This window comes from Trachurus japonicus, chromosome 3 (assembly GCF_045865225.1).
Source record: "Trachurus japonicus isolate A0001 chromosome 3, Traja_1.0".
Lineage (NCBI taxonomy): Eukaryota > Metazoa > Chordata > Actinopteri > Carangiformes > Carangidae > Trachurus > Trachurus japonicus.
This window is the reverse complement of record NC_140909.1, coordinates 17,282,460-17,304,204: the sequence shown is the minus strand read 5'-3', so window position 1 is coordinate 17,304,204 and position 21,745 is coordinate 17,282,460. Positions and strand designations below refer to the sequence as shown.

Below are 21,745 nucleotides of genomic sequence, written 5' to 3'. Positions count from 1 at the left end.
TCCTCTTCCTGGTCCGTCCAAATCTCGCGTGATTTGCGCCGGCGTCAGTGCGGTTACTGCGTGATTGCGAATCACGCAGAAGAGGAGCTTTGAGAAGCTTTCGCTACAAACAAGCTTAAAATATAGACTTATTTAATTTTTTTCGGGACAATTATGCAATTTGGGGCTTCAGCACAAGACGGACATTACATACGAGCAGCATGGAGGTATTTGGATGTTTTTTTGTGTGTGTTTTTTTACGAAGAGCTCTGGTGTCCCTTTACAACCGTTATATGGACATGCACTGCTACGCTGAGACCCCCTGTAACTCAGAGAAGGGACGGAGGACTCTGAAACTTCTTCCAGCCCTTAGTCCACATGAGGGTGAGTAGATAATGAGCGAAATATCATTCTAGGGTGAACTATCCCTTTAATATTTCCACATATTCTAAGATGTAATAATACTCTAAGCAAAGATGTTTTTACTGAAACATTGAACCACAGTCACAGTGCAATCACGTGAATATGTTCCAAATAAAACAACCTTCAAACCAAAGAGCTCAGTAAATGTACCAATCCATTCACCAACCTGTGACACAACAATGTGCTTTCATCAGGTATGATATTATTTGACTACATATTCCAAGTAATACACCTCCACCACAGCTTTTTCATGTTCACTCACATGTCCCTAAAAACCCCTCAGCTGCAAGAAAGAAAGACAGCGATCCTCTTAAAAAGATGTTCACTGTCAGCGGGCTGCCATCTTATTGCCCTTGAAGTGGCCCAGTGGGACTCAGCGATGCAGAGGCTGCGTTCACAATCACCGCTCAGTTGTGTAAATCCTCTCTCATTTGGATAGAGGCTCGTGCTCCTGGGGGCTCCATTACAGAGATGCCACACTGGAGAAGTGGCCCTGTGTGCCGGAAACTCACAAGAGTTATAGGCACAACCATAGTCTGAGAGCTCGCTACCGCTTTAATGCACTGGTTGGATGTTTGTGAAGGGAGATGAGAGGAGAGTAGAGGACAGGAGAGGAGAGGGGAAGCAAGGTGAATTTAGGAAAGTGAAAGAAGGACAGGATGAAAAAGGGGGGAGCACCAGAGTAAAAAAGAAAGACAACAGTCACAAAGTGTCTTTTTGCCCCAGTTGAGCAGTCTCTCAGGCTTTTGGGCAGTGATGTGCATGACATAAAAAGACGCCAAACCACCGAGCACCTGTTCTCTCCATCCTTCCTTTAACCCCTCGGCTTGAGGGACTCAGCAGTGCACTCCCTCCAGAAACTTAATGCATATGGACATAACTTTTCAATCTGAATTCTTTTTCAACCTGAATGTTTGAACTTGATTCCATCTCACTAGACTGCAGGAGTTTTTAATTAGCTAAAATGTAGAAACACATGCTTTGGGTACTTCCTGTGCCTTGTTTCTGGACTAACATGTCGGCCCTATAGCAGCGTGTTGGCAAACAAAACACGAGCACCTCTACCTTCAAACAATTGCCAGCCACATCCAATTGGCAACGTAAGCCATTCTAACTGACTCCGCTCCTTGGCAGCCCGGCCAAGCCACGTTGCCAAATACTGCTCCCAATACACTGCAGCCTGCAGCAGTTCAATTCTATATGCACAAAAAATTGGCAGATGTTGGCAGATGTGATTTTGTAGTCTCTGGGGTTATAGTTTACATCACCATCATGAAGTGAACAGACCATGAGGAGTTACTATAGTGACACCAAAACCTTCTGACTACTTGCTCCATTTAAATAGTAACAACTTTGTTCAGGTTGACACCCTCTTTAAGCAGATTCGACATCAATCCATCCAGTAGTAATACAGCTCATCCTTGTTGGTTCGTGGATGTGGGCCCCTCCTAGCTGACGTATAGGGACAGGCTGCCAGTCTATACACAGGGTCGGCATGGAGACAAACAACTTCAAACACTTTATAACATTCACATTTATGGGCGCTTTAGAGTGACAAGGTGGCCTAATGTCCATGTCTGTGGACAGCCATCCTGTTCAAATCTATAAAAATCTTAAATCCTTAAAAATGTGTGTGTTTATGGTATACTGTATACACATCTTGAGCAAGCAGCTGCAAGCAAATAATCAGAGTAAAGCACGTCTCTTATCTCAGTATTCTGTAGTCATGAACTATAACACAAACTGTTATGTCATTTGGGAAAAAAGCACAAAGATTCAGTTCAGGGGAATGTGTTAAAGCCGGGGGGGGGAGTGCAGCTGAATCGTTGTTCACTGTAGCCAAAGGTATAAGAGCGGGTGCCGTGTCTGGCATTTAAATAAGCTCTGCAGCAATGTATGCCCAGTCAACATTTTCGCTGTAGGATGAACGCACACACAGCAAGTGAGAAATGTCTTCACTGGGGAAAACAATGATTTTTCCTCTCTTTTGTGAACAGACTTGAGACTGTTTTGCCCAATCTGACCACCACAATGTAATTCTTTTAGGGTACACACTACAGAAACCATTCCTTGGTCGTTTTAATCAATTGTAGAAAATACGACTACGGCCGGTGATGAATCTGATGGTGATAGTCACAGTTGGCAAATGTACAGTACACACCTTCAAAACTTATGGATCACTTTCCATGCACTGATTTCTGTAGCGGATGCAAAGTCAGCTGTAACTGAGAGTGCTGCTTCTGTCTAAACTTCCTGTCTTTGTCATTTAGGAGAACATGGCTGGGATGACCCTAACGGATACACCAAGGACAGAACATACAGAATCAATAACACTGGCACCTCCAGGTATACCAAGCCACCTGCTCAATACTTACATACTTTTTTTTTTAGCTCACAGAGATAAAACCATGATTTCACTTTGCTAGAAGTGATCAATAATACATGGATTGGAAATACATCTGCAGATGTAGTATTTTTTCATTTATTGGAGTGTCAATCTTTACATTTTTGGATTTAAATATAGCAAGTTTCAAATCTGGTGTGAAATGACCCTCACTAAGTATGTTACGATATCACATCACAAGACCCCCTACAATGAAAATCGTGTTTTTTATGTTGTTCACATGTTCGTGTGGCATTTTTCTCATGCTACAGGACAGATCAGCACAAAAGTAAGTGTGAAATTGCATTTTAGAGTATTTCTGCCCTTCAAATAGCTGTGACCCAAGGCAGACGCTAACTGGCAGTTTCAGGCAGACTGGGGTTGTTGCGTCAGAATCCCAGGACAGGGCACTAGTGGTTACAAGCTAAAACCTTCATACCGGTAACCACAATTTGAAGACCACTGAGAACACTCTAACATAGCTACAGTAGGATGATTGGAGGGGGTCTTTAAACAGTCTGAAAGAAGCAAGAGCAGCAGTAATGTAAAGGCCATGTGTATTACTGATCAACAGTGATGTCATTTTCACTTCTAAATCGCAGCGGAGACAACGCTGGCCTCCAGATATTACTTATACGTAATTTGTCACACATTAAATCATTGCTGTCATTCTTAACGGAGCCTTTTAAGAAATGAGGGGACACTCTAAATTGGATTCACTAAACGGTGCCAGAAATCTAGAGCATAGCTCCTGATCACAAGAGACTCCCTGCAAATAGAAATGTAATGTCCTTCATACCAGCATTTCTTACTCTAAGGTTTTCTGGATGACACTTTTTTAGTCATATATATATATATTTTTTTTTAACTACTCTGCAATAGTGGTGCGTTCACTGTCCAAAGTACCTGTTTTATAGCAGGACATTTTCTCATTGTTACATTAGATAAACATCGTTGCAAGAATACAAGATACCAGAAACATCTGGAATCCATCAGGATGTAAACTCAGACTCTTCAGACGGGCTTCAACAGGAAGCTCATTATCGCAGAGGATGCTGAACACTCACAATCAAATACAAATCATAAATAAAAAATCACCCATCGCTGGTCTTCAGTCAAATTATGTTGACAGCTAATATTGCCTGGTATGCATAATGATGATAAGCTGGTTCTGAGCTTCTGTGATTGTGACAGATATTAGCCAGGAAGTGTTCACAACTCAACAGATTCTGCAACAGCTACAGATTCAATGTTACAAAAACTGTCTTCATGTATAAGTATTGTTGTCATTGGTGGTGAATGACAGATGACGTTAGTGGGGAAAAAGGATAAATTGAGTAACTTCGTTTGCCCTTTTTCCCTCTGCTTCCCTGAGACATGAAAAAATTGGAAATAAAAGAAAGATTGTGGTAATTCATGAATTAAAATCTTTACTGTTTAAGAAGTAGTGTAACATCCAAAAGAAGACTAAGACCCTGTTAATGTGCAAAAACCTGTTAATGAGAACTAAACATTGAGAACAGTTACACTAAAAGCTCTGAAGCTTCTTGAAATTTCTTCTGATCTGAAGATGTTGTGAGATGAAAATGTCAATGGATCAAGGAAGTTATAATTTATCTTGACGGGAACATGAATGTCTTCCAAACCCTATGACAATCCATCTAATAATTAGACTAAAAATATTTCGCTCAATATCACAAACATCAACCTCATGATGATGCTTGAGGACAATAGAGGATCATCAAAGTCATTAGTCTTCATCCTCTGCGAGTGATGAATCTTTGTACAAAACTTCATGCCAATCTATTGAATAGCTGTAGAGATACTTCAGTCTGGACCACAGCAGTTCATCAGCCAACCATCTGACAGACACAGCTTTCCCTGCAGCAAGGCTGCCACTGTGGCTGAAATGTTTTGGGCATGAAATGGTAATCTAATCCTACAACCAAACAGGAGCGAGGGGAGTTGGAGGGTCTGTCCTGTATGTGTATGTGTTGGTACTCAAGCACTTGACTGGTCCAAGAACGAGGTGAAGGTCACCAGAGGAACACAAGGCAGGTGGAGAGCATCACTGTAAACCTCTGATTGATGTCCAAATCAATGCTAATCGAGTCAACACAACCCTGACTCAGACCAGGAGGCTCAGTGAGTGAGGTTTTAAAGCGTATAACAGCTTTGACTTCAGCAAATCAGTTTCTCCCAGAAGTCACTTACTAAAAAGAACTAGGCTAAAGTCTATCATTAAACAATCACAAGAGGTGGAGCAAAACTGTTCTGTTCTGTAGGACAGTGTAGCTAGAGGAGGCAACTAAAAAACCCATAGGTCAGTGCGGCTCACAATATCTAGTAAAACTTTGATTTCATGAAATCAACAATGCTTTTTGTGTATCATTACAAAATGATCATTAAACTGTTTGGTTAGGAATGGTGGTGGTGTGGGAAATTAAGTTTGAGTTGGAGCAATGTGCTCTGACACTCTTGAATAAGAACAAGGCCAAACCAGTTAAAACAGTCACAGTGCTTTTTCTCTAAGGTAATAAACTGTATAGTGAGAAGGAATCCAGCACAAAGCGCGGCTTGTTTTCTCAGCTGTTAAGAGCTTGTCTTGCATTCAAATGTCAACTGGTGGTGCATTCCTTCTGTGACACTTGTTATATAACGACGGGTGTTGAACATGAATCCTGACAAATATTTCATTTCAAATAATTAACTTTTTTTTCGACAACAGAAATGCACCGTACATTAAGACTTGACTTGAAACATCAAGTAGACGCCTAGACGCTGTTTACTCTCTTCAAACAGGCTATATGGTGGTGATGACTTGTATGTTTTTTTTCATTTGTGCACAGTGGCAGAAATGAGTGGTTTCAGTATTGAGAGGCTAACTGCAGTAAATGCCCAGAGGCCACTTTAACCCAACAATTACTCAGCTTCTTAGGCCTTATAATGGCAGTCCATTTCAGAGATTAACTCAAGGAGCACTGCTGATACATAGACGTTATTACTTGGCTGAGCAGCCATTTGGCTCACCGTGAAAAGGTAAAGCGATAAGATTCGCTGCATGAGATGTGTGAAATTAGTGAGCGAACAACCCGGTAATGCACTGTTGGAACGATGTGCGAGGAAAAACACCCCTCAGCTACAACTTCAATGTGGCATGCAGAACAGAACGAATGAGCAACACAGATGATTGAACGTGACCTCAAGACACAGCAGCTTTATATTTAAAAAAAAAAAAAAACCCTTGGCTGCATTTTATAAGCACCACAGCGAAGGGCAGCACTGTAACAAAAGCTTTGAGCTGTGACACCACCAACAGTGGTTTGCTCTGTGAAAAGTGCTAACTGGCAACACTGCTGCCCTGACCGAGCAGTAAGCAGGTCAAATGTGTTACTGATCATGGCCCATGATAGGAGGAGGCGCCCTGCATCTGCTGCACTTGCATCCAGACAAGGATTCAGAAGGGCGCTGTGGTGCTCTCTCTCTCTCTCTCTCTCTCTCTCACACACACACACACACACCTCTCCGCTCTATTAATGCTCTGCTCACACATGCACATGGCCTTCATTATCTTCTTTCATCAAAGTGCCACACGACGTACAGTCCCTCAGACGATGCAGGGGCAATGTATCCTCCACACAAATGGTTTTTCATTATTTCCTCACACTCCCCAGAATGCACCATGAGCACACTTGGATGAATTGGTTTATCTCCTTTGGGGACAATGTGAACGTCGCTGTGCTGTCATAACACTCAGGTTGCAGCCAGAATGATGTTGTGAATGGAAAACCGAGCCAGGGCAGCAGTAAAACAACTTCCCTCTTGTACCGATCTGTTGATAAAGGCAGAGGGGGGGAGCACGTCTAAGGAAACCTGAGAAAACCTACATTGTGATTGTAGAAGTCTTGAACTCTTCTTACTACAAAAAGACAAACAGTGTTGGTGATGTTGTGCATTGTGTGTTCTGGCTGTAGGCCATAAACGTATGAATCTGTGACCTCCGCTTGCTCAGGGATCATGTGATTCTCGGGAACGCTGCCAAATGCCGTGAGAAAAATAGACGCTTTCAAACAATCTGCATTTCAGAAACTTACTACCCTTATAGTCCTCTGTGTTTACTATCATCTTCTCCCGTTAAATATAAACTATATTGCCAAGTGAAGAACTGCTTCTGATGCCAAATCTCACCATTTATAAATCTGTTTAAACTAAGCGCTGTGGAGCACAAGGCGCTGATGTTTATTTCAATCTCATGGTTCACAAGCAAATTCTTTAATGGTTCGAACCTATCTAAATTCCTGCTGAGGGTAATCTTCTTAGTGGAACTTTTGCCCACACAATTCAGTTACCACTGTAGAATATAATATAACCACAGAGAAAATAGCCACCTTGCAGGAAAACCATCTCAATCCTAACACTTCTGTTTAGCTTAGAAACCACAGAAACAAATTGTGCATTCATGAGCAGTTGTTTCATACAGTGGGGTGAGAATGTCCTTAACTACAGATTAGGAGATGACTTTTGTGAGAGACTTTTTTAAAACCTAAATTTTGTCTATACATTTTTTTTTATTCTTTTTTTTTAATTTGATGCTTTGCTTTGTTCAAATACTTTTCTCCTTTACAACCCCATCGTAGACGCGGCACTACGATATTGTGCTTTCTAGTGTTTTAACCTGCAGGCATGCACAGCCCTCTGCTGTATTCATCTCATCCATAACCTCAGCACATGAGCAGTGATTAACCACCCACACATGACCTTTACACTGCATACGCAAAAATGTGAACACACAGCTCGGAAGTCTAACGTTGACTTTGAGACTCATGGAGGTGTGTGCCGATACAAGAGAGTCGGTGGTCCACAATAGAGAATAACAAGCTTACAGTGTAGTTAATCATCTGCTCCTACAGACTATATCCAACACAATACACAAACTTGTGATCATCAATCCACTGATTTATACAAAAGCAGTTGAACACACACTGGGAATAATTCTGAACAATCATTTTCAAAATTTACAAGCATTTGCTTAAACTCGAGAGCCGCTCTCTGGTTAAAAAAAAAAAGTATGAGAGAAACTTACTTAGACAAAAACTATTAGACAGTGAAAGGAGAGGAGATGAAATATTGATAGTATTTTCTTTGCCTCCATAAAGATTTTATTTTGAGAAACTTTTCAGATTTGTGACTATTAATCCTTGTCCATTCAGTCCAGTTGAGTGGGTTCATCAAGTGGAGAATGTGGAGATTTGGTATGTGCAATACACAACATCACAAAAATGGTGTCTATTTGGAAGTCAAATTTATGTTCATGGGATTAATGAAAGAACGGAAATTGTTCATCGACAAAGAAAGATAATTACATATTTTTAGATGGATTTGGGGACACTAAAGCAAATGTTTGAGTGACAGAGTATCTGTTGACTTTGCCTCTCAGATGCACCAAAATGGCATGATGTTTTGCACGAACTCCCACACAATCTTGAATAAACCAGCTGAATTACAAGTTTCAGTTCCTTGACCATTTTTCTCTAAACAAAAAGAGTGCATTTCATTGGCACAAATACGCCACGGTGCTGCAGTGATGCTTGTGACGTGAAAATCTCGAATGAAAGGTGAATTGCATTTTAATTGCACGACTGAATAAATAGAAAACAGGTTTTGGCAATCAGACCCTTTAAAGAAATTATCCTCATGAAGCTTAAGTGCAGTAAAAGAGCAAAGAGAGAGATTTAAATGTTAAAAACAAGAGGATAATCAGCTCTGATGTTGTGTAGAAAAGATATGTTAACAATTAATATGATATGTTAAACAGCGACTGAAAAACTTTCGTCTTTACCAAGTAGAAAGTTGGTATAAAAAAAAAAAAAAAGCCCTACTGATGAAAAGCTGGGTGAAACTACAATTGAACGTAACAATTCACATCATTACCATTGGAGAAATTTCTACAAACTTAATTTCAAAGTTGGAACTTGGTCGAGATAAAGGAACGAGAGGGTTTGAACGAGAGCGCTCCCGTGTCCGAGCAGGTGCCTGCAGGACAAAGAAGCACTATCAAAGCCTCTCTTTCCTCCCACTGAGCTGTTATCCACATCTTCAACCTCTTGTTCCCAGAGTCTGCTCTGTCTGCTGAAGGGCAGCGCTCAGAAAGTATAACCTTTTCAACTAGGCTTTTAGAGTTTCAAATGATCTATTTTTAAGATAAAACATAGACTCCCATTCTTTACCCTTCATTGTCTGAGCTACACGCAGATAGACAGCATCATACCCAGGAGTCCCCTATAGGGTCTGTAAAACATTTCAAACAGTGGGAAATGCCAATACCGTCGCTGAAAGGAAGGTGGGTGAACAAATGGAATTGACAGAGAACAAAGTAATCATGGAAGCAAAATGAAAGTAATGACAGGCCAGGTCATAAACATAGATTGAAGGCTAAGGCGGTCCATGGTGGAGGACTTGAGGAAAAAAAGAGATTTGGGCAAAATGGATTTTAGATGGATTGAGACACATTTTTATGCTTTTCCTCCACCAAATCACATCACCCCAACAGGGACAGCCAGCTGCCTTTTATCCAGCACCTCACGGTACAATTACATCCTTCAATGCCGACTTATACGGAACCTACAACATTAAAGCCTGTAGAGTCTAAGTGTTCGCGTGTCCAGACGCGGACACAGCTCATCTTTTTTGAGTACAAGATTAACATTTACTGACTTGAATTGACAGAGAAGCACATTAATTTCCCGAGACTTGCACCAGTGTCTCGACACGAGTTCAGTCATCTTTCCCTTTTGCCTTCCTGTGGCACGCTTGTCGTCCTCCAGCTCTGTCACATTACATCTCCAGTGTCAAAATCAAAACATCTCTGGTGACAAGAGTTACCATGAACATACTCATATAACTACATGGAAGTCTCGTCACATCATGTCAATATATTCAGCCTGCTGGACTCCATTAGCAGAAGTAGTTTTGACGAGCACTCACCATGTCGGCCTCGCACAAGTTTCCGGTTTCACTGAACATTTTTGAAGTAGTGCATTTGTAAATGTGTCAGTCCACAATGAGATGAATCAGACTTAGACATATGTCTTTGTGTTGAAGGTGAGATGTAACATAAAAAAAGTGGTGGAGACAACAACATAAATATAAAAAATAATAGAGGAAACCTTTGTAAAGTAGTTTATAAGGCTTGCAATGATGTCATTAAAGCATTAACCCTACTTAAAATCATAGGAAAACCTCTATGTAGCCTGAGAGGCAAAACTCAGGGCAAAAAGTCCTCATGCACCACACTGCCGCTCGATGAACTTATTGCTGTTTGTGCACAGTACAAAGTCAAGGTGGCTCAAATGAGTGTGTCAATATTTTGATCAACTCACATCCTCCCTCATCTGGGCTGTGAGAAATCAATGGTCAAACACACTTCAGTGACAAATAAAAATCCTTTAACTATAAAAGTGAGGGGGGCGATAACATAACTTCTTCCTTTGTCGTAATTACTCTTAGCACACAAGAGCCCTCTGTGTAATGTCATTGACAACAGGCTGGGAAAAACAGTGTTGGAGTGCATGTAAACAGCAGCTTCAAAGATACAGTGTTTTGCTGCCAGTGCACACAATCACAGTGGCCTGCAAGTATCAAGGGGGATGCAAAGGAAGCCAGAAAATAAATGGGTTTTGCTGAGTCATTAAAATGCAGCTGAGTTGCAACACAGCAAGTGTGGAAATAAACACTCAGTCGTGATCAGATGGCTTCAGATAATGCAGAGACACGTTGAAAGAAGACAGAAATGTACTGTTGTTAGTTATGGCAGGTATCACTGCATTCAATCACGACAAGACTGAAAACATCATCTGCTAATAATGGTGGCGACAGATGTTGTTTAGACACACTGAGATTTCCCCATCACAGTTAAAATATCAAGGCCTACCTCATCATAAATTTAAGATAAGTTTGTTCCAGTTTGTAAACCCTAACTATGTATAATGGAAATTGTTTCTAATTTTAAAGGGGCGGTTCAGGTTATTTGATGTGTCTGCCACCTACGAGAGAGAGAGAAACCATCACAGAGGCAGAGCCGTGTGCTGCTGTGAAGGGAGCCCAGCAGAAAAAAAAAACAAAAGTGAACTTTGGCTCTTTGTGATTATCTCAGGTGACCTGCAGCTGCAACTCTATGGCTATTCACTTCCAGGGTGCAGGGATAATAAGGATAAAGCTGCTCTGATTTAATGACTGTGGAACTGGAAAGACCTCTAGGACTGGGACACACACACACACCTACACACAGTAGGATGCATGCACTGGCAAAAACATACAACATACAGGCGCAATTTAGTACTGTGACATACAAAAACATTGGGAGATTAATGCGAAAGTCCTAGGATTAAAAGAAGATACTTTATTTTACAGGACAGCCCCTTGAGATGTGCCATCTCATTTTCGAGGGGGTCCATGTTATCAACGATAATAATTAATCTCTTTGATTACTGATAGTCTAGATGATATTCATGTCTTAATTTCATAGAAACACAGAAACATACGAGGCAGCCATTTAGGAAAAAGTTTTGGTTTTGATTCTTAAAAGTAGTTTTTGAAAAAAAATATTACCTGCTGTTCACATCCTCACAGGTGAAGCAGCACCTTCTCCAGTATTGCCAGAGGCAAACAGCAGCCTGTGACAGGGACAAGACTGCTGCAGCATCCAGGATGCCGACACACAGCGGTGAAGACAATTAGCTGCAGAGCTGCAGAGATTCACTGAGCCCCTGAGAGGACAGCCAGGAGTCGTTCTTATTCCTGTCACACAGCCCTCAGCTCGACAACACACTCCTCACACACAAATTACACTGGCAGAGAGGGGGAAAAAAAGAAAGCTTTAGACATGATTCAGCTTGTTTATGTCTGGGCCCGAGATAATGTCCGACAAGACAGACGGGTCAAGGAGGCGACGCCTTCACACATGGCACCGGCAGTAGCAGCGCGCTACTTAGACTTGTTTTGTTTTTTTTAATTTGACGGTTTATGTAGCTACTTGTCTTCTGGTGTCTTAACCTTGTGTCCTTGTAAAGTTTTAATTTGTATTTTAAACTAACATAGATTGACTGACAGTTTACAAGGCTGCCACAGTAAGTGAGCCCAGAGCGTATCTCCATTCAAGAGGTCAGTCTCACTGGAGCTGCAGGTCAGAGCTGGATATTGCATTTAAAGACATACACACACAGAAGGCTGAGCTGGCTCATTTCACAGGGCGGTGCCCGCTGCCCCAGTGTGAGCTAAGCCTCTTCTGAGGGCACATGCCCGGCTAAACCCAACAGCCATGCCAGCTTCCCCTTGTAGCTCATTGTAAGCAGTGCTAACATGGGTAAACAGCACAGGCAAGCTCTGCCAAACCGGCATCCAGTACAACAGGAGAGTGAGCAGTCCATCCCCCGAGTATTTGTCTTTACTGAGCCAGGAGCAAAAATGAGAGGGATAAAAGAGCAGAAAAAACACACAGTTTGAAGGGGATTTAAAAGACACAGACGCAGGTTGATAAGATTTTCAACTAATACACTACACTACTACACTACTCACAAAAAGTTAGGGATATTCAGCTTTCCGATGAAATTTCAAAATGCACCTAAAATGCACTATAACCTTTACAGGTGAACTTAATTTGACCTTCTGTAAACTTTTTTGAATGCACATGTTCAACTGTTCAATGTTTCAGTACTTACAACATGACATGCTGTTCTCTAACAAGGTGATTACCCACAAAAATCAAGTGTCTGATCCATGAATCGACCACTAAATGTTCTTATTTAGTTACAGTTTGTATTGAAACAGTCCTCTTCATCGTGCTGTTCACATTCTGACATCATGAGACCAAGACGACACCTAACGATCCATCAACAGTGTCTGGACATGTCGAGGCTTCAACCGGGATGTTCACAGAGGGAAGTTGTCACTGAGCTCAGAGTGTCACTGTGTGTCATCAGCAGGTTGAACAGAGACACAGAGAGACTGGAAGAGTCACAGAAAGACAGAGAAGTGGACGTCCTTTGTTTTGGTATACCCACCACTGATGCTGGCTTCTGTTTCAATAAATTGTTTGAGATAAAGTAATTACAATTCCATACATCTACTTAAATGCCCTTATTTCATCACTGTAGCAAATATTTTTTACATTTTCCCAAAAGTTGTAAATCCCTAATTTTTTTTACGTAGTGTATAATAATGTCTTCTGACCATGATCACACAGCCTCAGTGCTTCATTGTAGGTCATCAACACATTTTGCTTCTGGACCCTTCAAATGAATCAGTGTTTCTTTGTGATGGATCTTGTGCAGATCAACCAAAAAGGGGATCATTTCTACTCTGATTATCTCATTTGAAGGATCTGAAAAGCCCAAGGAGGTTTAAGAAATTGGGATTTCACAAGAAATAAGCAAGAAACTAGAAACAGATTTGTGCAACAGAAAAGTAGTTGCTTTTCTTCTTTGCTTAGATAATGAACTTCTTTAATCAGTTCAATAAACTGACCCTTTGAGGCACTCCCACCCACAGTCTGGGAACTGCTTCAATGCGTATTAACTCTAAAAACTAAAAAAAATAAAGAAGACACAAAGAGCAACTGCAACAACTGTTAACTTGAGCTGAGTGAGACCCTGACCTCTGAATTCAAAGCCACCTCTTTTGTTGGAGACCCTGGTGACACATCTTGCTATGGACAACCACAACATCTTAGATCACTCAGACCAGGTGGCTAGTTCTTAAAAGATACTACGTTCACAACTGAGCAACTGACTTTGTGTATGAGAGGGGTCACATCATGTGATGGTGAACCCATGATGAATAATCACCCATCATCCATTTCTCTCTTCGGTTTTACGATCTTAATGTCTGGGTTCAATTGTCAGCATTGTTTTTTTAAAAACTGTTTTAAGTGAAAAGCCTCTTAAAGTCTACTGTACACTACCGGCTCCGCACCACATAGAAAACACATAGCAACAAGCAACATGCCTTCAACAGCCCAAGACCCAGATATTATTATCAGGATTTGGTGCAGATCAATATCAGAGCTACAACAATTACTGTCTCATCAGAAGGTGCAGACACCTGCATAATGAGCATATTATTCAACATAACAGGCGTCAGAGAAGATGCACAGGTTCATTAATTTCTCCTTTTATCTTATTTTCTTTTGAGGTCATAAAAGCGTTACAGCTCTACATAGATTTATTTTCATGGTTGTCTTCTACTTACATAGGACAATGCGTATTTAAAAAACATCTACAGTGAAAACTTTTCTACATTTCTTCAACAATTTGAAGCCCTAACTGATTCCTGTACACTGACAGTGGAGAGAAGAGGTGCAGCTGAGCTCATGAACCTGGCTAAGGAGCACAAGTGAAAACACTTCATTAAGGACAGATACTTCCAGTACAAGCCTTTCAATTAAAAGCTCCACTACCTCTGAAAATTGTGTCACTCTGACTGTGCACTAAAGAGGAGAGAAGATGAGCCTTAAATGGCAGCTGACTGCTGAGCTCAAGTGCTTCTAAGCTTCTACCATAACTCCTATCTCTGCATGTGCTGCATTATAGGGGGTTGGGGGGGGGGGTGACTGACACATAAAAAGACCAGCTGTCCATAGCATCAATGTCTGCATGAACATTAATAGTTTCATCTGAAGGCGAACAGTCAATGTTTGCAGAAATGTTGCCGTCCAGTACGCGTGCTTTAAATGACCCGTGAGATCTTTACGGCAGAGCTGCAGCAGTGTTTCTCAGCAATAGTCAGGCTTGCGAAATATTCATCATTAACTCCACTGTTGCAGTATTGAACAAATGTCAAGTGGAAAAATTATGTGAAATAGCCCACCAGACTTGGATAAAGGCAGTTCAACAAAACATAGATTAATTGAGAGAGAATTGGGTTTTGAGTCCACGGTATCATAATCAGACTCTGTTTTCTGTAAAGAACGGTGCACGTATTGATCCTTTACGCTGGTAATTGACTTGAGATGCATTTCAAATGTCTTTAGGCTGGTTGGTCGTGAAAGGGAGCAGTAGCATGACTGACATATAAATTGTCCTTAAAAACAGTAAAAGATAACCAGTGCCATGGCAATGCATCAAACTACTGCTTGAAAAATGTGGTGTTTTTACAACCATTATCTACAGAAAAAAACATGAAATGGCTTTATTGCACTGTGGGAAAGTGGACTATTACAGACTATTATAAACTAAGCTATCCAGCTGCTGGCTGCAGTTACATACTGTACTGAATATGTTGTGAAAGTCGCATCAATATCATATTTACCAAAATGTGGAATTGTTCATTTATAATGTTGTATTTGTAATATCATTACTATATTTACTCAAATCAGCAGTAGGCTAGTACTAGTGCTTAAACCTCAAATACTGTCTACAGATTTATTTCCTCTCAGGGCAGCTATAACCCCAACAACCTCCTATTAGAGACCACTCCCTGCTGCACATCTTGCTTATTACTACGAATACATGGAAGTAATTGGGGAGATTGTGCCGATTTCTTGTAACTTAAGCAACCTCAATCATCTGTGTCAGTTTTTTCTTTTAACAGAGGGCTTCTCTCATCTCGGCTTCAGAGTGAACTGCTTAGATGAACTAAAAAGAGTAAATAAAACTGAATCTGTGATGCAAATGCAAGGACAAAATTAGCATTTTGAAAATGAGGGGGACAAGTCCCCCCACGTCCCCAGTGGATACTCCATCCTTGGATGAGAATAATGTTGCTGATTTATCACATACTGAACAACAGTCTCCAAATTCACTACAAGCACTTTCAGGGTGGTTTATCCTCACAAGAGCAAATTAACGAGGTGTCTAAATTCAGACAGGAGTGTAGGAAACCGGGGTCGAGCAATTTTTGCAAAGTCAGATTTCACTGACTAATTAATGAGTGACAGGAGCTGAGCCATATACCTACACAGCAGATATGAGATAAATGGTCGGGGGGGGGTTGTATATGATGTACAAGGCAAAGGTTTAAGATAGATCTCGTCAAGTCTTTACACAGATGTGCTTTTTTCAAACAAACTATAATTTCAGAACAGATTTCGACACATCAGATCCTGTTCCAGCAGGGAGCTCAATAGGAGATACTAATTCCACTTAAACATAGAAAGCCCAGATGAGTTATTGTCATTTTAAGTGTTTTTCATTCACTGAGATGTCACCCATTCAGCCTGGAGAGCGACATACTGTATGACTGAAGTGAAGAGGAAACTGGAGTAAAAATGAAATATAGGCTACCTCTCCTTGTGATACTCTTTATTGTTACAGGTTTTCCATACCGTCTAAAATGATGTTATCCAGTCTATCTCAGTCTGCAGTATAATATAATATTCATAATTGAGAAGTAGATTGATCACAGCTTTCTCCAAGACCTTTGCCCTCCATTTCATTTGATTATACTGGGGCCCTGTGATCTTTTCTGACCTCCCCAAAACAGACGCCGCAGTGTTTTAATTAACCAATACAATACATATTAATTTGGAAATATTAACTTTGGACATGTGTTAATTCACAGAGTCATTCTGATGTCTCACATCACTGCTCATTTATTTTATCTTCAAGATAAATGTCTCTGCAAATTGGCGTCAAATGAGCGACATTTCATCAATTGAATAGCAGCCACCTTTTTCCATATTTAACACCCCTTTCATGTCCCTTGCGGCTGAGGGGAAGTGCCAACAGTTTGCTCGTTTCCAAGGTGAAATTAAGGCCACTGGTATGAATATTGGATGAATGTCTCAACAACATACATTTTTTCTTTATGCCACTGTCATAAAGGTTGATTATTGCAAACGCTTTTCAATCAAGCCTTCAATAATATGAGGAAATATTTGTCTGAGAACACAACAAATTCAGTTAGTTTTACATTAAAGGGACAACGAGGAGTTTTGATTCGGTTGCGTTATTCTCATAACTCGCCACGAAACCGAAAGTAAAGAAACGCTGGTCGGCTCGACCAGCATTTCCACCACCACTAATAATAACAAAATAACGATAGAGACAAAACAATATATTTATCGTAAATGGGCCCATTAACAAGTGTGGGTAGCGTAGATTCATCCACATTAACGTGATACTTTTTTATAACCAAATAGAAACTCCTCATTGTCCCTTTAAATAATGACCATAATATGATACTATTAGGTTCATTTATTTACAACTTTGTAAAAGGATAAAACATAAATGATCATACTTCAGAATAAAATGCTTTTGTCAGAATAATTCTATAAGTGGCTACAGTGGCTAAATCATGATGGTCACTTGACTGCTTAGTGGCAATCACATTACAATGACACTCATGACATGAATTAGCGGAGTGAGCAGTGCTACTCTGGGTTAACTGGATATAGTTGGATTATGATTTACTGCACCACAGGAACAGTATTTTGGGTCCTGAGGACAAAAACCATACAAAAGCAAAAACCTCTGAATCCGGAAATTCTGCAAATATCCCAACAAAAACAACAGAGACGCTCAGCACACAATCACATATTTATATGCTATATATATTCTCAATGTGACAGTTTCTCTCTCCTGCCTCCTGCCAGATTTTTATCTGATTGTGCTGATGCACAGCCTTGTCATAAATTATATGTTTTCTATATTTCTGATTAAAGCAAAAGAACCGCAATGAGGTTAGTGGTGCAAGTGGTGCAAAATTTTCCTTCAGTGGCCCATACTGTATAGGAAAAAATTAATGCAGAAAATAGAGGTATTTGGCCTGAATGAGTGTGAGCCTGCTGATGAAAGCTGGTGTATGAGCCATTATCTCATCTTCAAGGTTGGGTAAAACTCAGCAAAAATAAAGTTCATAGTTCTGGAAATCCTGCTGTTTCCTATTTTATCCCTCCTGTCTCTTCCAACATCTTACCTTACCTTTTTTCCCACTGTTTCTCTTTCTCGAGACATATCTGCCTGGACCTCACCTCTCCTTCTGCTGCATTATCCCCCACCTTCTGACAATTTATACATTTTTAATTCCAACCACCCGTGACCCTGCTGCAGATATAAGAGCTGACATCATAAATCTTATTTTAGATCTCCTCAGGAATGTACCTGAATTACATAATAAATGGATGTGTGAGGGCAAGAGAGGAAGAAACAGTCATATATAGAATAAAAGCATAACACACAAGAAAAAATACAATCACAAAAATGATTCTACTTCTTTGTACATCTTTCTGCCTATCTGCAAGTTTGGTAAACTGTCACAGCCAACCAGGTGAGACTCACCTGAGGCTCTCTCTCACTCCCCATCCTCTCCTCCTCCTTCTCCTCTCATTCCTGTCAAAGCTCACCTGATCTCATCCATCCACAACACTTCCCTCTTAGTGAGACCCGAGGGCCTGTGTGCACACATAAATGTTTAGTTCAGCTGAAGGAGCACAGTTGGAACAGAGAGTTCATTCAGGCGGCAAGGTCACTTTGACCTCTGCAGAAGCAGGAAGTACACATGGCCTTCTGGGAAACGCTGTCCTGTCTGCGGCAGTAACTGACATCTTGACGAATTGCCTCGCTGAGGGACAAAGTGGCTTCTCAGCCTTCTTGCACTTGAAACAACCTGGCTGGCAGGGAGAGGGGTTAAGGAATGGGAACCAGCTGCTTTGAAGCAGCACAAATGACAAGTCTGATGCTGTTGGACCTTTTTGTACCAATCACATCCAGATCCTCTGCATGCGCACATCACAGCCGGTTGTATGTAAGTCTCTTTCATGTGGCCATCTATCACAGGCACCCACAGGGACCCAGCCCGCTGTAAATTGGGCTACCCGAGACTGTTAACCCCATTTAAAGAGTGCCAAAGATTTTAAGGACTAACCTTCCCCAAGGCGATATTCAAACTGGGGTAGTGGAGGCTACAGGTGGAGAAGACACCTGCTGATTCTCAGAAGGACATTGCAAGAGCATTTATAGTTCATGGTCATCTAGATTTTCCTGCATTACTGGGCTGGAGCCAATCCCTGGTGATTTAGGGCAAGGGTCATGTACACTCTAGTAGTCTATCACAAGGTCGACAAACAACACTCACATTCACACCTACAGTACATGCAATTTCAAGTCACCAATAACCCAATGTTGACCTAGGACTTTAGGATGAAGCTGGAGTACCTGGAGAGAATCCATGTGCAGAGAGACCACAGGAAAAGAGGAGACCGCACACTAAAGCTCCTTTTACATGCTTTTATTTAGCACATCCTGATCCAACAATATCAGTAGTAACGTTTCGAGCGTGCTGCTCTTCTTCTTTTTCTTTATGTACATTCATTTTTGAGGCCAGCACCTTTTTATTGGATTGTGCGCGACTTTTCTACTTCTTGTACAGAGAGACCACAGGCTCAGAAATCAAACCCACAACTATCTTCCTCTGAGGCGACAGTGCTACCCACTGCATGACTGCGCTACCGCAACACATCCAGCCAACTTGAAATATCACATTCACAAGAACCATCATCATCCTTGACCATCAAGATATAATCAATTCATCTTTGAGTCAAAGTTCTTGCCAAATTTGAAGAAATCCTCTGAAGGCGTTACTGAGATATCACATTCAGGAGACTGGGATGAATGGGCAGACAACCCCAAAACATAATGCCTCCGGCCCTGGCTGTCTCTGCTGTTGGGGCATAAAATGTAGCAGTGTCTGATTTGAGAGGTTGGAACCATCAATTTCTTTTTTCCTGCTCTGATGAAGCCTGCTAAAAATGCATGACTGCCTTTTATAATCTTACCGCAGTGTTACAGCTCAACCATACAAATGCAGGACATTTCAGGAAGGTGCCACTCACACCAATTGTTTTTTGTTCTCAAATAAAAAAAGAAGATATTCTATACTCGATATCCAAAAAGGAGTTAGCTACTATCAAATCTTGAAATGTTTGAACATATGGTCATAGTTAGAGGAGTTTGGAGTGGGGGTTTTGGCATGCGCAGCAGCGTGTGTGTGTGTGTGTGTGATGAGTGTGTAGAGTCACTGATGGGCTGCCGCAGAGCTTGGCCAAACACCAGCTTGACGACAGCAGCTGGAGAGTAGTGATGTAATAATCTTGTTGCCATGGAGACCTGTGGTTCCCCAGCATCTCCAAAAATCCAAGGGCGGTGGAAAGTCACTGGGCTGGTTGGCTGTGCCATAGTACTGCTGTGACGAGACGGTGATACACAACACAGCCACTGGTGCATGTGAACAGACTTCACTGACTTATCATCAAGCTAATGTGTGCAATGCAAACTTAATGATAGCAAGGGCAAGCAGTAGTATATGTCTGACAGAATCCAGGTTGTAATATGTCATTGACTGAAGAGGCCAAGACATTAAAACAACCTATTTGCTACATGAGCAGTAGAGAGGTTTTTTATGAAAGAAATGTAGCCCTTCAAGCTAAATCACCATGACCTTGTTACTGTAGCTTTTGCCTTGTTGTCAAAACAGCTACGTTGGATTGCCAAAATCTTCAACGAGAGTGGTCAGTGAGTAAATCTTACAAATCAAACAGATGCTGGGAACACGGTCAGGGGAAAGAAGAAAACCAGCTTTTCAAATGAGCCCCCGCTGTCTCTCATCACATTCACCTCGTAGAGCAAATGTAAATGAAGGAAAGTTTTCACAGGCAACGCACAACAGCAACCTTCCCATTATGTGCTCCTCTGAGTCAGTATGCATGCTTAATTGAGGCAGAGAACCCCGTCAGTCTTTTGATATAGATGATTCGAGTTCCAGATGAGGCTCTGGAGACAGACAGAGAAATAAAGGACTGAAAAATAGGCTGAGACCGTCAGAGAAAGAAAACAATGGGAAACAAGGATGGGGGGGGGGGATGAAGGAGCGTGCTGTAGTGTGCATCTCATCATCAGTCAAAGCCTAGGGATTGTGGAAATGAAGTAATGCCCTTGCCTTGATGTCTGAGGCCCAGAAACCAAGCTCTGGAATATAATTAGGTGCCTGTTTGTATTAGAAGGATGTGAAGCCATTTCATATGATAAAAAAAAACAATTATTTGCTTCAGTCTATATTTTCATACCTGCGCTTTGGGTCATTGAGATCTGGAAATTTCACTCCCTCTACAATAAGTTTCCCCTCATCCTTTCTGACAGCTACAAATTCTAACGTGCTATCACGTCAAAGAGAGGAAGGTGTTTTATGACATACACTTTGAATTAGCATGTAATATTTAAATAAAATAAAAAATAAAACAGAAGCATGAATGCTCACAGAACTGTGTGCAGCAGCCACTCCGTGCACTCTCATGCATGTGAAAATAAGGGCTAATATTAGCAAGCTAGGTTAAATAGAAGTATTATCAGTGTTAATTCAACTTTTGAACCTGTTCTGTTTAATTCAACATTTTTTTAAATCTGTTTTTGTTTTGTTTTTTATCATTTTGAAGCTGTTGTTCCCTTGAGGTCCAGTACATGGTGTTTCTTAAATAAACAGAGACAACATTTTTCCAGGCGGGGCCAAACTGGTGTTAGAAAGAGACCATTAACAGTGTCAGATTAACAACATAAAGATGGATTGACCGAACGCCTTCTCTAGTTACTTTAATGTTTTTTTTCAAAAGAGGACATGTTAAATAATTCATTAAGTTGTTAATGCCGGTGACATTATGTGGCCCCAAGGTTTAGCTAAGCTTGTGCTCAGTCTCAGTGTAGAGTAAGTCTAATTAAATATTTCCTCATGTCCCCTTCATTCATTAAATGTTTGAATAAATACTGAACAGTGTTAAAGGTAACCTGACTATGTGAAATTTAGTTTGTTGCATGCTACTTCTGCTCAAATGCTAATGTTACTAACAATGGTCAACAGTGTTTATGATTATGATATAGCCCACTGGGTAAGTATGCCAGGTCTTTTCTCTCTGGTTCCTGACCCTGAGAACTCAACTTAAGAAAACAAAAAAACTAAAATTACACAAACTTGCATTAA

General features: G+C 40.9%; 1 protein-coding gene across 2 annotated transcripts in view; it reads right to left on the bottom strand.

The window, feature by feature from the left end:
- The window catches only part of LOC146989842 (FERM domain-containing protein 5-like), a 68,994-nt gene that overhangs the window by 30,566 nt on the left and 16,683 nt on the right, over positions 1–21,745 (bottom strand). The window contains exon 1 of one of the 2 annotated variants that reach the window (XM_085764506.1): positions 11,393–11,414. The exons of the other annotated variant lie outside the window; for it this stretch is intronic. The gene's annotated coding sequence lies outside the window, so the exon portion shown is untranslated. Of the gene's footprint in view, positions 1–11,392; positions 11,415–21,745 lie in introns of those variants that run through there. 2 annotated transcript variants of the gene reach the window in all.